Source organism: Pongo pygmaeus, chromosome 8 (genome assembly GCF_028885625.2).
Source record: "Pongo pygmaeus isolate AG05252 chromosome 8, NHGRI_mPonPyg2-v2.0_pri, whole genome shotgun sequence".
NCBI classification, from domain to species: Eukaryota; Metazoa; Chordata; class Mammalia; order Primates; family Hominidae; genus Pongo; species Pongo pygmaeus.
The window spans coordinates 1,992,831-2,010,455 of record NC_072381.2 but is presented as its reverse complement, the minus strand read 5'-3'; positions in this window follow the sequence as shown (position 1 = coordinate 2,010,455).

Here is a 17,625-nt window from a genome sequence, read left to right as displayed (position 1 = left end):
CTAAGCTTTGTGACAGTTTTAATGGCTTTCAATGTGATGCCCTCAAGGAGTTAACAATGTATTTAAGAAGATGATTATAATACATGACACAAATGTGAATATAAGACAGCATGTAATTGAGTGCTAAATTGTGTGGAACATAGTCTATGTACTGTCAAAGTTGGAAGGAGACAAATTAGTGAGAACTGAAATAGTTGGGAAAGGCAATGCATAGAAGGAATTGAGCTATGTCTTTAAAAATAGGGTTTGGACAAATACTGTCAGAGGAAGATACCCTGAGCCCAGAAACGAAGAGGAAGACAAGCAAAGCTCACTCTTCCCACAAACTGATAAAGGGACTACTCTGCAGAAAATGCTGGTTCAGCCCCCAGGGGAAATTCAATAAGTCAAGAGAACTAAAAATAACTATCATGCATTGGCTGGTGGCTCAGAGTGAGACATGCTTTTAAGTGATTCACAAAGTTTATTTCATTTAGTTCTCACAAAACCACCTGAAGTAGGCACCATTATTATCTCATTTTAGAGACAGGAACTAAAGCATGATGACATCAAATTACTCAACATCATTGTGTTAGTCCATTTTCACACTGCTATGAAGAACTACCTAAGACTAGGTAATTTATAAACAAAAGAGGTTTAATTGGCTCACAGTTTCACATGGCTGGGGAGGCCTCAGGAAACACAATCACGGTGGAAGTGGAAGCAAGGCACATCTTACATGGCAGCAGGAGAGAGAGGAACTGCCGAACACGAGAGAGAGAGGAACTGCCAAACACTACTAAAGCATCAAACCTTGTGAGAACTCATTCACTATTACAAGAACAGCATCGGGGGAGACCACCTTCATGATCCAATCACCTCCCACCAGGTCCCTCCCTCAACACACCTGGATTACAATTCGGGATGACATTTGGATGGGGACACAGAATTAACCTTATCAGTCATTTAGCTAGAAGACTGTGGGGATGGATGTGAGCCCACACAAAAGCACAGGGTATGTAAGGAGGAGGCTGAGGGCAGAGTCTAAGCAGAGGCCCAGAGTAAAAGGTTAGAGCAAAGGAGGAAGGGGGTGAATCCTGATGGGTGTTAGCAGAGGCTTCATGGATATGAACAGGGTCTCTTATGGATAAAGTTGCAGATCTCTAAACAGTTGAGAAAATCATTTAAGCAAATACTCATACAAAGAAAAGTACAGAATAAAAGAGCAATATGCAATATATTTAACAAGTCTACATAGTATAATGTATAATAAAATATAACATATTACTATATAATTTTACTAACATAAGTATATTAAAATAATGTAACATGTAATGTAACAAGTCTATATAATATATAATATGCAGTGTTCTATAATTATAGTGATATCAACTATATTAAATAAAATGCAATATGTGGATAATACAACTATATATGATCCATACTGTTACATAATGTTAAATAAGATATATAATCTAACAAGTCTATATAATATATAAGATGTAATTTTCTATAATTATAGTGATATCAATTATATTAAATACAATGCAACATGTGAATAATATCACTACTCTATATAGGATCTACATTGTTACATAATGATATTAAATAAGATATATAATCTAACAAGTCAACTGTCATGAAAACGATTCCTTGGTATTAAGTTCCTTTCAAATGCCAACATTTATGCTCATTTGCTGCATAACTGCGAGTGATTTGGCTTTGCATATTAGGTGAGAAATAACACAATTACAAAGATAATAGTCATGCCCTGGGATCCCAGCAAGCCAATGGCCCAGAGGACAACATGAAGCCCGGGCAGGTAGCTGGCAAGTATTCCGGAGTTGGTTGTTAGCAGCTCACAGTTATGCTCTTCTGAAAATCACCACAGCCTAACGGGGGCCGTCTTGTTGGGGGAGTGCAGGAGCCTGCACACTCCTGGGGTGGCCACCGGTGGCTGCCAGAATATGGTATACAAGCCCAGGCTCCTGCTCCAAGGGGAAACAACCCATTCCTCCATGGCCAGAGATCCCACCCATCTCCCTGCAGAGTGCTCTGCTGCTCCCCGGCCCAGCCCCTGCCTCTCACTCCCATTCAGGCTCATCCAAGTGCCCTCCCTCAACAAATCACCTGCACAAAAATAGCCCCCATCCAGCTCTGCTTCTAGGAAATCCATGCTAAGACCAAAGGACACGTAGGTAAGTGAGATAAATAGGAAACCTGCTCAATCCAGCACACACAAAAAACACGCATCACAGACCAGAAATGCCAAGGATTCAGGAAAAGAAGGAGATGGATTCACCTGTGATTTCTTTGAGCAGAGCAATGACCAGAAGTGGGCTTTGAAATGTGCAAAGAGCTAGTGTAAGTGTGGAAAGGCCGGGAAGCGACTCCAGGAGCTTAGATGAATTGTGAACACCTGAACGTGGCTTGAGGTCTCTCCTGGTCCAGCTGCAGTGACCACGTGTCTTCCCTGCCAGCTCTTGCTCTCCTCTGCACCCAGAGGACCCACTTTAGATTCTGAACTGAGTTCACCTTCCTTTTTCCACAGTGCATTCACGCATGCTCTGCTGCCTGGAACTCTGACCCCCATCTCAACTCAAACTGAAGACTCTGTGCGTGTGTGTGTATATATACATGGACCCATGTTTAATGCCTATATCCTGAGTTCCAAAGAGTCCAGGGTTATCCTTCCACAGCAGCTACTACTTTTTGGAAGAAAAGACGGAAGTAAAAAAAAAAAGGGAGAATGGAAAATAGATTTATATGGAAGGGTAATCAGAGCAATATGAGGGAAGGATTAGATACATAGACATTAAAGCAAGGAAGAGTAGAGAAAGACTCCGTACAGAAATGTAGGAGGGACAGATGCCACTGGGACTGGATGGACACACATTGGCATTTATGTGAAACCCAGGCATTGGTTAGTTTGCACCTGCATAACTCAGGTATAATGAAGAAACTGTTAGACATCTACAGGCCATGAAGGCTCTGGGCTTGAAGAAACAAGGACTACTTACAAGCATTTCTTGCTGCAGCGCGTTGCTGCTGGCTTGTTTACAGGCATACCAGTGGAGATCCTTTCTTCCCTGGAGGAATCTGTGGTCCCACAACTGTATGGTGTATGAAAATGCAGCCTATCTCTCTCTCTCTCTCTCTCTCTCTGTCTATCTATCTATCTATCTATCTATCTATCTATATCTATATATCTATCTCTATCATCTATGTGGAGGACTGTGTGGGGGTTGGTTCTGCTTTGTTTTTGTTTGTTTGTTTTGTTTTGAGATTACTGAGCAATGCCAGTGACATTTAGGACAAGAAACAGGGATCTAATGTCCCACAGGGTGTGGGACCATCCCTCAAGATGAAGGGCCATCCAGCGAAAATGCCCATAGTCTTTCTTCCCACCTCAAGAAATATTGAGGTGTCAGATATCAGGGCAGTTCTCCAGAACAAAGAAGCATCTCTGCAACAAAACAAGTCATTAAAAATGAACAAGGACAGTCAATTTGTTGATAATAATTAAATCTGAACATGATTTTTCTTTATCTTTGCTCTTCTTATAATACACTCTGTGGTGTTTATGAGCAGATGCAATGCTCCGCTCCACCGTGCCAGACACGAGGACACCCCTCCCGCGGCTGCCTACTCGCTGCACCCTGTCGCTTAATGAGGACAAACTCTTCTGTTTTGATTTGAAGGCCGTGCATCTTACGCAACAGACAGATGAAGAAGTGATCATTTCAGATCTCTTAAATATGCCCCTTTAGGTTTTTGTTCAGCTGTTCAAGGGAACCATTAAAGATAATGACTGCTAAACCAGCAATTCTGAAATGGAATAATGACGTGTTTCATTTGTTTCTAAACAGTTTCGCTGTTTTTCCACTTTTTAGAAAGCTACGGCTCATCATGTCCCAACAATGACAAGACATTTTCCAAGTTATACATTCTGATGCTTCCCCTGCACTGCCCCAGAAACGATTCTCATAAAGTGTGTGATAATCCATCCCCACCGCAGACAGGCCTTTTGGAGGGAGTCAAGCTGCTGTGGGGCAACATGTTACAGATGAGTTCATGAGAAACACCCATGCATGTGCACTGAGCACACCGTGTCTCTTCATGCTATTACGCGCTCGTATTGGAGGCTCGCCGTTCACAACTAAGCATATTTGGAAACAGCATTAATATGAAAGCTAGTTTGGAATTTTATTTTTTATTTACTTATTTATTTAATTTGAGACAAGGTTTCACTCTGTCTCCTGGGCTAGAGTGCAGTAATGTGCGATCATAGCTCACTGCAGCCTCCACCTCTTGGGCTCAAGAGATCCTCCCACCTCAGCCTCCTTAGTAGCTGGGACAGAAGGCATATACCACCATGTCTGGCTAATTTTTAAAATTTTTTGTAAAGATAGGAATTTCACTGTGTTGCCAAGGCTGGTCTCAAACTTCTGGCCTCAAGTGATCCTCCCATCTTAACCTCCCAAAGCACTGGGATTACAGGTGTGAGTCACTGCACGCTGTTTCAAATGTTTGTATTTCTAGTATCTGTAGCCTTTGAATTATGAGCTATTATTAAATATTACCTTATTATGTAGCACTTAGCTCAGGATTCTTTTAGGCATATATATGTTTATCATCTCCATCATCTGTCTATCTATCATCTATCTATTTTTCTATCTAGCTATCACTCTTTACCTGTCATCTATCTCTATCATCTGTCTATCCATCCATCTATCATTGTTTACTTATCATCCATCTAGCTATCACTATTTCCCTATCATATCTATTTATCTATCTATATCTATTTATCATCTGTCCATCTTATCCATCTATCATCTAGCTAGCTAACTCTGTTTACCTATCATATATCTCTGTCATCTATCAACCTATCTCTATCTATAATCTATCACTATTTACCTATGATCTATCTCTATCATCTAATCTATCACTACTTATCTATTATTCATATCTATCTATCATCACTAGTTACCTATCATCTATGTCTATCAATTATCTATCTATCATCTATCTATCACTGTTTACCTATCATCTATCACTATCATGTATCTAGCAAGGTAGCTATCGCTATTTAGCTATCATCTATCTATCTTTATTATCTCTCTCCTATCTATCTCTATCATCTATCACAATTTACCTATCATCTATCTATCTCTGTCATCTACCTATGTATCTATCTATCTATCCCTGTTTACCTATCACCTATCCCTATCATCTCTCTGCCTATCTATGTAGCTATCTATGTATCTATCTATCTATCACTATTTACCTATCCTCTATCACCATCATCTAGCAAGCTAGCTATTACTATTTAGCTATCATCTATCTAATCTCTATCTATCTATCATCTATAAGCCCTACATATTTCTTCTTTACATTACCTCCCCCTGCTTAGCAATGGAGCTCAAGATATGGCCCAGTCTAAATCTCTAAAAATAAACTAAAATAATTGGAACTATTACCCAGAAAATTTAGAACCTCAGTTTTCTACTTTGTTTTGATTCTGGAAACTCAACTTGCAAATGTAATACTACTACATACTATATGTAATATTACAGTAAAAAGCAGATTTATTTACCCCCCATAGTCTGCTACAGTGGTTTTGTCCAGAGATGAGTGACTAAAAGAACTATTGAGAAAAAGTTTAAAGTATGTTCTGATAACATCAAAATTCCACTGCGTGGTTTGTAAATCCTTTCTTCTAGTGCCATGCACAACGATCGCATTTAGATGCCTCTATGGCTGCCCATATTTAAATTCCTACTTCATATTCTTACTCAAAGTGAAATTCTCTAAATGTTTGGGTACATTTATCAAAACATACATTATTATTGTGGACTTTCCTTCAGAATATTCTTATGTTCTCATCTTAAGAAACTAAAATATTTTTGGCTTACGTAATAGGCACACTTTAAAATATAATGTATTATTTAAAAAATATAAATGATACTTTTATAATTTTCAGCAGGACAATGTGCTTCCCTAGGTGAGGAGAAAGAGTAGAGCCAACAGTAGTTATCTACTCTGCCTCTGAGCACACCTTGGAAATAAACCACCTATGAGAAGAAGTCCCCCTTCTGATGTGGGGGGTTTGGAAGAGACACAGGGACAGTGTTCACAGCGGATGGGGAGAAGTAACTGCCCCACGCAGTGGATGCGGCAAAGTAACTGCACCACGCCGGGAAGGAAGGAGCTGCTGTGGACGTGTTCTTCCTGTTGGGATGAGCCACCGCCAACCTGAACATTCATCGTCTATGGTGAAAGTAGACATTAATCATCAATAACTTGCCAAGTTCTCCCTTCAAATATTTTCCAGACCCAAGTTGCCATAAACACCTTGTGGCCTCCTTCCTACAGGCAATGAGAATCCTGTATCTTGTTCCACGTTTAGCCTTGGCCACCTACAGACGCAGAAGCACACTGTTAGTTCAAATTTATTGTCTGTGGGCCAAGGCACCATGCACATAATTAAATCAGTTTTTTAATACTTTAAAATCAAAAGGTAAGATATTTCAGACACTCAGTTATGAAATAGACTTTCTTAGAAAAAGGACATAATCCTCTTGAAATCTGCCCTTAGGTTTTCAGATATTAAATTAGAAGCTGGAATGAGAACACTCATTTGCAGGATTTCATACAGTGATAATGAACTAACCCCCATCCTCTTATTCTTCTCTGTGCTGTTAGACAAAGAATTAATTTTTTAAAATCATATCCCCACCTTGCATTGAATTTTATCTTTCTCATTTCCTCATAAAAAACCTCCACATTTTGTTAATAATACCAGAAAGTCACTACTAATCAATTCCCAGAAATCTCCAGTGAGATTCACCTATTTCTACTCAACTTCTGAATTCTGCAATGCTCAGCCTGTCTCTCTAGAGAGTCTGACCTGGGCTTTCCTGGCCTTATGCAAGTGATAGAGCTTGTGACTCCAGCCGTTAACCCCTTCCCTGGACTCCTGTCTGGTTTCTTCCACTTTATCTTGTTCAAAGGATGCAGTAGGCAAAGAGGCTAAAATGGACACTTTGTAACACACCCACTGGAATTCCAGTGACTGTCCTGCTCCTTCCCTCTTCAGCCCCCTTGAGAAACTTAGTTAACCTCTTTAAAAAACCAATTTCCCCAAATGGCAAAATAGGGTGATAGTGACAGACACATAGATATTTCCTTCTGAGTTTATTTCTTCCTCTTGTTTTAAGTGTGGATTTTCCTTAAGATTCAGTTTGATCCTTCCTGAACCTACCTTTCAGAACCTTCTGGAGAGCTTTGTAAAAGCAAGCATCTTGGGGTTTTCAGCCCATTACTGAATCAGAATCCCTCCAGATGTGGCTGAGATCCATGTTTGAAACCCCTTGCTTTAGCTGACATGTCTCCTATTCATCCTTTCCGTCCCAGAGCTGGGACCGCTACCTCCATGGTGTGGCTCTGCACACTGGGGGTCCCACACACTGGGGGTCCCGCTCTCTCTGCCCCTGAACCAAATGCACCCTCAGGTCACACAGACCCTGCCTGTCTGCAGACTATTAGCACATATTTTCCTTTTCTGTCACATTTTATATCAATTTGTTTAGCATAATATAATTCTATGCAATGTAATCTTCCAAGCATCCTGAAATAAAACCATGCCTCCCATATACCTTCTACTTCTGGTAATAAAATTAATAGGAAGAATATGTTGATAAAACACACTTGCTTTTGTTAGAACCCAATCTATTTCTTTTTAATTGAGACAGGCCTTTACAACTTTAGCCTACTTAGTGGGAAAGGCAGTAAAATAAATATGATATAGTGTCTAATGGTAGTTTTAAAAATGCTATCCATATCTGTACCTATCTATAAATGAAGGAAATTTCGATTCAGCCACTAGCTAAAAAACTGACTTTCATATATGATTCTCTACAAATACCAAGACAGTCTCATAGCCCTTACTCTTTCTTGAGGGGTATTGATTTGTAGTCTTTTTGTCTACGTAATGAACTACTTCTGTCTGACTCTGGAAATTCCTTTCAGTATCAGGAAAAGAGAACCTCGTGAAAAGAAAAAGAAAATAAAATGTTAAAAATGAACAACTTTACTAAACGATAATTTATTTTAAAGCAAGGATTAACTTTATCACTATTTATATACCCACATTTTCTGTGCTTAATACCTATGAAATAATTGATAAGATGAATGAATGTGTAAACATTATTTCTAAATGAAACCCAAAGAACAAGTTTTATGTGACTATAACATCTTTATTAGCAAATTCATAAAAGTTGAGCACCATTACTATTTTACTGTGTTTAGTAGAATGAAAGAACATATGTATTTCAATGATGTGGCTTCACCAGGTGAATCGAGATATTTTGCCAAGTGCCTCATTTACAAGGAATCAACAAGGGGAAAATAAGATTGATGAAGAAACGCGGTGGATCTATTAGAGCCAAGTCGGTGTACAACATGGCTGAGTGCAGGCTCTGGAGCCAGACTAAGTAGGTTCAAATCCCAATTCTGGTTTTCACTAGCTGTAAGAGTTTGAACTAAATTCTTACCTTCCACTTATCGATTTTCTCATCCACCAAAAGGGAAAATGGGTCCTACCTCATGGGGCTGTTGAGAAGCTAAAGGTAAACACACATCCGAAGCCCCTAGGGTGTTCTGGCATGAAGTCAGTGCTCTAGCCATTATTACCGATGTCATCACCATCATTGATAGATGGTATTCCAGGGAATCCCAAAGCACAATAATACAGTATGACACCCAACAGGTGAGGTATAATTATTGGAGAGTACTCATGTGTTGTGATGCAGCTTCAATTACTGTGGCCAAGTTTTAGAAGTATGTATTAAAAAAAAAAAAAAAAAACAAACCTAAGTAAAGACATGTCCCCATTGTGAAAACTTATAAACACACCTTATTTATTCCTTTTGTGACAGCATAGACAGAAGAGGCCTTGCAATGAACAGATTCAAAATATCCCATCAGTAAAGCCTCAGCTCCACCTCAGTGCCCTTGTCCCCACTGTGTCTTTGCCGTGCTGAACTTGACAGGGGTGGGCATCTAGGGCGTTCATTCATGAGAGGTCCCTCGCTTGACAGGGGTGGGAATCTAGGGCGTTCATTCATGAGAGGTCCCTCGCTTGACAGGGGTGGGAATCTAAGGCGTTCATTCATGAGAGGTCCCTCGCTTGACAGGGGTGGGCATCTAGGGCGTTCATTCATGAGAGGTCCCTCGCTTGACAGGGGTGGGCATCTAGGGCGTTCATTCATGAGAGGTCCCTCGCTTGACAGGGGTGGGAATCTAGGGCATTCATTCATGAGAGGTCCCTCGCTTTGTGTGCCCCATGGTTGTGAGAATCAGGGACTCACGGAGCCATGTGGACCAAGTACTAGGGAATCTGATGTCAATGGCTATAAGAAGATGTTAAAAAAAGAGTGTATGAGTTTTGAGGTGAGGAACACATTCTTTTTTTCTCCACAGAGCATTTCAGTGGAGCTGTAAGAACTAAAGAGTGATCAGCGTGGTTTCAGGTAAGTCCAGTGGTGGACGTGGACTCCATGAAGAGGGGAAGGTAAATTAAGTACATAAGCTTGTAGAGCTCATGATAGGTAAGCTTTACCCAAGATGATAGAGGCATTAAAACTGTTTATAGTGCCGGATGCAGTGACTCACGCCTGTAATGCCAGCACTTTGGGAGGTCGAGCCCAGTGGATCACAAGGTCAGGAGTTCAAGACCATCTTGACTAACACAGTGAAACCCCGTCTCTACTAAAAATACAAAATATTAGCCAGGAATGGTGGTGGGCCCCTGTAATCCCAGCTACTCAGGAGGCTGAGACAGGAGAATAATGTGAACCCCGGAGGCAGAGCTTGCAGTGAGCTGAGATCACGCCACTGCACTCCAGCCTGGGTGACAGAGCGAGACTCCATCTCAAAAAAAAAAAAAAAAAAAGGCAAAAAAAAAAAACTGTTTATAGTCCTTGAAAAGTTAGTCAAAAAATTATAAAATAGAGGAAAAGAACCACAAGATTGATTGATTTCAAATAGAAATAGCACAGTGGATGGGTGAAGAGCACTCCAGCCTGGGAGACAGAGCGAGACTCTGTAAAAAAAAAAACAAAAAAGCTTTTATTGTAGTAAAATATACATAGCATAAAATTTACCATAGGTACTTTTAAAAATATTTTTATTGTAGTAAAATACACACAGCACAAAATTTGCCATTTTGACCAGCATAAGTGTACACTTCAGTGGCCTTAATTTCATTCACAATAGGTGAAGCCATCACCACCGTCTATTTCCAAAGTATTTTTATTGCCCCAGATGGAAATTCTGTTCCCACTAATCAATCATCTTCTGGCTGACTTTATTTCTCTGGGAACTTGTCTATTCCAGATATTTCATGGCAGTGTCTCATCTGTCCTTTTGTGTCCAGCTTATTTCACGTAGCATAATGTTTCTAAGCTTCACCATGTTGTGGTATGTGTTAGAATGCCATCTCTTTCATGACTCAATAATATTCCATTGAGTATCCAGGCCACATTTTCTTTATCCATTCATCCATTGATGGATGTTGGGTTCTGTGCTCTTTTGGTTATTGTGAATCATGCTGCAATGTACTTTGATGTACAAGTATCTTTTTGAATCTTGGTTGCCATTATTTTGGGGAATATGCCTAGTAATGAAACTCTTGTGTGATATGGTAGTTCTATGTTTAAATTTTTGAAACTTCTAAACTGTTTTCCACAGCAGCTGTGCCATTTTACCTTCCCACCAGCAATGCATGGCCACAAATATTTTAGTAAGAATCCAGAAACAACGAAGAAAAACCGTGAAGAAGAAACGGTAAAGGAAAAAGAAAAAAAGAAGATCATCATTTTCCACTTATCCTTCATCTATTTGTTTTTCCCTTGAGGTGTAAGAATTCTTCTTTGGAATTGGCAGATATAATCTAGAATAAGCTTTGTATCAGGAAACACAAACTTAGGGTGTTCACCTTCAGCATCTGTTCTTCTCTGTCTGATTCTATGTATACATACATGAACTCCATATAACATCATTTGAACACTCTACAGAGAGGCACTTGGTTTTGTTCCAAGTTACCTTCTCTATAAAGTGCAAATAATGCCTCCATTATTTCTCACAGCTATTATCAATATTATTTTCCAATCTTCCCTCAAACACACGATTTTTTTATCATTTCAACATCAAAGTGACTCTCAGAATCACATCAAGTTTTCTTCATTCCTTTCAGTTTTTTAGGCTACAAATATTTTAGCAAGAGTCTATAAACAGAAGAGGTAAAAGGAAATAATCTCACACATTTTCCACTCATCGTTGCTATCTGTCTTATGGGGTTAAGCTTTACTTTTGCATTGCATTTAATTCACGTATGCATTTCAACACACCCACCTCTCAGATCTGTCTAACTGTAAAATTCAGAAGGAAAACATAAGAAACCAGACTTCCATAGTCTTAGGAAGTAATTTATAAAGAGTATAGAAATAACATATGTGAAGTGAGTAATGTTGTCACAGGCACTAAGAAATAGGAATAATTATTTTTACTTTTTTCTTAGCTTGAATTTGTTAAATGACTGCTTCTACCTTATAGTGTTTATGCATTAATGTAGAGAAATACTTCTAATATGAACAGACTTGATCTCTGGGGCTTAACCTGTCCACATTTACGACTATAATATTGCCATGGATAATTGACATTTTATTGATGTAATTATTTATCATTGAAATATTTATATTGTTTAATTTCTATAACAATTTAATAAAGCACTCTCTTTTTGTCCTTGAGAAAACTGAGGCCCAGTTTGATCAATTTTGGATCAACTTCCCCAGCTTACATCTCTAGCATGTGACAAAACGTAGCCTGGAGCCCAGGGCTGGGGATTGGAATAGTTCCAGTGCACACATCCATATATCTCTAGGGAAGGGAGGAGATCACACATGCAAAACGTAGCCTGGATCCTAGGGCTGGGGACTGGAGCTCCTGTGCACACATCCACATATCTCTATGGAAGGGAGGAGACCACACATGCAAAATGTAGCCTGGAGACCAGGGCTGAGGACTGGAGTTCCTGTGCACACATCCACGTATCTCTATGGAAGGGAGGAGATCACACATGCAAAACACAGCCTGGAGACCAGGGCTGAGGACTGCAGTTCCTGTGCACACATCCATGTGTCTCTCTAGAAGGTAGGAGATCACACATGCAAAACACATTTCAAAGATTTTTGATTGAAAGGATATGTTGTTGTAATGTATTGCTATTATTGTGAAAAACAAAAGAATGTCATTAAGATTCCTTTTTCCCCATTATATTAAGCCTTCATTAGAAACATTGTCAATCTTCAAAAGACAGTGTGGTGATTCCTCAAGGATCTAGAACTAGAAATACCGTTTGACCCAGCAATCCCATTACTGGGTATATACCCAAAGGATTATAAATTATTCTACTATAAAGACACATGCACACGTATGTTTATTGTGGCACTGTTCACAATAGCAAAGACTTGGAACCAACCCAAATGCCCATCAATGATAGACTGGATATATACACCACGGAATACTATGCAGCCATACACAAGGTTGAGTTCATGTCCTTTGCAGGGACATGGATGAAGCTGGAAACCATAATTCTCAGCAAACTAACACAAGAACAGGAAACCAAACACTGTGTGTTCTCACTCATAAATGGGAGTTGAACAATGAGAACACATGGACACAGGGAAAGGAACATCACACACTGGGGCCCATTGTGGGGTGGGGGACTAGGGGAAGGATAGCATTAGGAGAAATACCTAATGGAGATGACGGGTTGATGGGTGCAGCAAACCACCATGGCACATGTATACCTATGTAACAAACCTGCACGTTCTGCACATGTACCCCAGAACTTAAAGTATAATAAAAAATGTATTTACCAATCAATTGATGGATAGAGATTCTAAAGTTGATCTTGACCACTACTTCTCAAAATACAGCTATTAGGTTGCTGCAAAAGTAATTGCAGTTTTTACCGTTAAATAATTAAATAATGACAAAAACCGCAATTATTTTTGCACTAGCCTAATAACCTTCTTTTGGGCAGAGCTTATCGGGATCATTGTTGATAATGATATAATTTTTCTTTCAAAATGGAAACAAAAATAGAACACAAAAAATAAACTGGTGATATTCCACCACCTAGGAGTTCTGACCTCGTTCTTCGACAACTATCTGCTAACTTAATTACAATTTTAAGATAAGAAAAACATTGAAGATAAATATTTACTCTAAGACTAGAATAGATAAACATTTACTCTAAGACTAGAATAGATAAATTGGACGGCTTGTAAAGTGTCTCAAAAAAGGCAATGTTTACATTACATAATATAAAACATAAATTAGATAGAATTTATGGCCACTCTCTTCTTTATTAAATGAATTCTATTGTGCAGAATTTACTAATAATTGGTTTAAAGCAATATAATAATTGTAATGTGGATGATAGTTTATGTTCTTAATAATGACTGTGAAGGTCTAGAAAGTGTTTGAGGTATATCTAGAATCATAAATAATTAGATTGAGTTTGTGGAGAGAACTGGAAGACCTTAGAGATTAAATTAAAGACCTGTGTCCTAATCTTTATTTTTCCACTTAACTGGAGGAATTATTATTCTGAGTGAATTACTGATGTTATAAAGACCATTTTCTCATCTGTAAAATTAGAATGCCATGTAATTCTCCTGTGGAAATTAAATACTTTAATAACTGTAATACACTTAGCACAATGCCTGGCCATATGTTAGAACTCAGCACCTGCTGAAAGTTAAGTATTTATGAAGGGATGGCACACATTTCTTCCTGTATTTGCTAGTGCTCTCCTTTTCATTCTAACAGGCTAGAAAATCCATCCCATGAATTTTCCATAAAACAAAAATTTTTCATTAAAATAGGAGTATTCAGTGATAGATACGTAAGTTAAGAGCTAATTGATTGACTTAAATTTTAAGCCAGATGGACTGATGTTGTGTAGAAGTACCTTCCCACGGATCCACCCACAACACATTCTATCAAAATCCAGTATGACAAAGTGCACCTTCTTCTTAACAGGCAATAAAACAGGAAATAGGTGTTCTGGCTTATTCTTACAGTTGTGGATTTGTAGCATCCAAAGAATCTTTAAAGTTCGCAATTGGAAATGCATACCTCTCAACAATTAACCAGAATGCACATGTTGTATCTAATTTTATGTCTCTCTCATGAATATGGATGAACCGTGAAGGATCACCAGCCGTTGGAGGCAAACTTCCAGCAAGAAACACAGAGATCCAAATAAAGAAGCAGAAAATAGCAGAACTCAGAGTAAAGGGAATGAATGTAGATGACAGAATAACACTTTAAAACTCTAATCCCCCAGAATCAGAATACTTTGATAAAGGAAGCCAGAGAACAAACAAAAGGTCTTGGAAGTTAAAAATATGTTAGTGGGAATTTAAAGAAACAAATAAACATTTGGAAGGTAGAGTTGGGGCCATATCCCAAAATCGAAGAAAACATTAAATATGTAGCAAGGAGATGTTAAAACTATTTTAAAGAACTGAAAAGATCTATTTAATTAGTCTGGAAAATATAACTAGTAATATTGGAGAAAGAAATAACAAAGAGAGGAAAGGGAATCACCAATGATATCAGATGAAAAATAATTAAAAAGATGGAGTCTATGGATTTTCAGATTTAATGTATTAAGGCAAATGCATTTAAAAACTACTTACACCAAGGGCATTATCATTATATCCAAATACTAGGGATTAAGCTGATAGAGAGTGAAAAGAAAAACAAAAACAAGACTTAATAGGCAAAAAAATTTGGAATAAGAATGACATCCAATTTCTTAACAATACTGTAATCCAGAAAGAAAATGCAGAAGGGTGTTCACAATTCTCGGGGCAGGTTATTCTCAAGTTAAAATTTTATGTCAGCAAACTAGTAACAAATTATTAAGTTAATATCTGTAATTAGAATCATGCCTGACATGAAACAAGGACTTTTTAGTGTTTGATAAATTAACAGAATTCATAAGCAAAGGAAGACTTCTTTATACATGAAAGGTATCAATAATTATCTTCCATTTCTTCTTCCACCAGAAGCAAATGTGGATCACAGAACAGAGGAGCAAATCAATAAGAAGAAAGACATTGGATCCTGCAAGGGTTGGAGCTTACACAGAGACAAAAAGCATCCCAGGAGGACACAAAGGGTTGCGGGAATTGTGTGCCTCAGGACCAGAGAACGCTAGCAAACTGGAGCCAGGGGGTTCACATTCCCAGGAGTGTCTTCTCCTGAATGAGAGACTGGGAACTGACAGATTACCTTATTGTTTTCATCGTATTGAAAAACATTTAAAAATATAGATTCATCTAAAATGCTGAGATTTAATGGCAGATTTGTCTCACACACAAAATATGAGATAAAAGGAAAAAAAAAGAAGCAATTAAAATATGCCAGGGAAAAAGGGGATTGACAATGCATAGTAGTACATAGTCATGCTAATGTAAATGTCATGAAGGATTTAACCAAAACTTATGACACGGCTAACTTGGGAATATAGGAAAAGAAGTTACTGAAGTGTGTATGTTTAGGCAGGAGGAGGAATTCCAAGTGCTTCTGTCTTCTTCCACAGAATGGATTCTATAGCTGTGGTCTGTGAGTGCCTCAGTACCTGACAGTATAAGCAAACCACTGAGAAATCTGGAAGTGTGTTTTGTGCCAAAAAAAAGCACAAGGAAGACTTTTGAACGGCTTTGACTCTGGAGATCAGCGCAGGGTGTGGGACTGACATGGAGGCAGCATGAGACAGCTTGCATCTGCAATAATAGTTCACTTTCAAAACTGTATTATGTTAATAGCCACATCATTTTTCTGTTTTTCAAAAATATTTTAAATATGCATGGATAAAATTGTGTACAATAGTCAAACCTATGAGACATATGTTTTTTGTATAATTCTCATCAAAATTCAATAAAATGGGTATTTAAATGCTTCACAGAGGAGAAAATAAAATCCTGATTTCTAAATTATTTGCCCTGGGTCGTTGACTTGTAGTAAAAGTGGACCTTATATTGAGGTTTTAAAATATAAGAGACCCTGATATCTACAGAATGCTCAGTAACAATAAATGCATTTTTAAAAATACAAATACTTGTGTTTGTCAATTGTGTGAAGTACTTGGTTTAAGTCTTCAGCATCTCTGCATATAATCTGTGAACCCATTACCATGTCTGTAAAGTTAAGGTAATATAAAACTGCACTATCAACTACAGAAGGATGGGGAGAGTGTAAAACGAGATTACCTATTTTTAAGCTAGTGCAAAAATTGAAACCTCATGTTCTGCCCTTGCCTGTGTGGTCATCCCATCCCCTAAAAGGTGGATGGGAAACCCGCTGCTGTGCCCAAAGCCTCCTTAAGGCGGTGGAAACAGGCTTAAAAACCACAGACACATGTGAGGTTTCTATTTTCATCCATTTGCTCATGTATTGAATCAGCACTTGTTAAGTGTTTGAACACTGCTGGTGTGGCATCTCTACTGCCAGCACTGACAACTTTCCCAGGTCCCTCAGAAAACCTCTGAAATGATGGCAGTAATGATTCTGTTTGGCATGTAGATATTTCTTCACCAGGTAAAACCCAGGAGCTCTGATGCTGGGCATTTACTGAGTAACAAATCTACAGCATTAGCAGTGTGCATTTCCTCGTGCACCCTGAAGTATCTTTGCTTATGAAAATCTGAAGGCAAGAGGCATAGGTGCCTCTGACAGCAATCCCCTTTGCAGGCAAGTGAAGAATCCTGCACCTGCATGAACCCCATCCACCTGCCCTCTGCTCCGAAGCACCCGCTTCCCCCCATCCACCTGGACTCTGCTCTGAAGTGCCCCCGTCTTGTGAATTTACATTTAATATCCTTAGGAAGGATTTTCTCACATCTTGATGCATAATCCTGATCACAGGTCATTCACTTTTAAATTTTATTGTGCCAGGCACTCTTCTGAGCATTTTGCTCATTTACCTTCACAACAATTTATCTTCACAATAATACTCTAAGGCAAATATTATACTATCATAAAGGAGAGAAAATTAGGACAAAGCACAGGTTAAGTAATAAACCCACGGCAAGCTAGCTAGTAACTGGGGGAGGTAAGATTCAAATGCAAGTATCATAGCTCCAGACCCTGTGTTTCTGGATCGTATGCCTTAGAAATAAAGAATAGTTAAAAATGAGAGATTGGACAGCCTGTAAACATAAAGTTAAAAACATACAGTTATTATGCTGGAATTTGTGTGGGTCAGAAATCCAGGCACAGCTGAGTTGGACCCAGGGTTCTTCACAGCTGTGGTAAGATATAGACCAGGGCTGAGGTCTCATCTGAAGGTTTGCCTGGGGATGGACCTGTGGATAAGCAGATTGGTTGTTGGCAGGATGCAGCTGCTACAGGCTGGGAGCTGAGGGCCTTAATTCCTAGCGGCTCTTGGCTGGAGGCCATCCCCAGAGAGGAAGTAAGGTGAGAAGGCAATAAAGAGGGTTGCTAGCAACATGGAAACTGCAATTTTATGCGTTGCAATCTTACATAAACCATCAACTTTGCCAT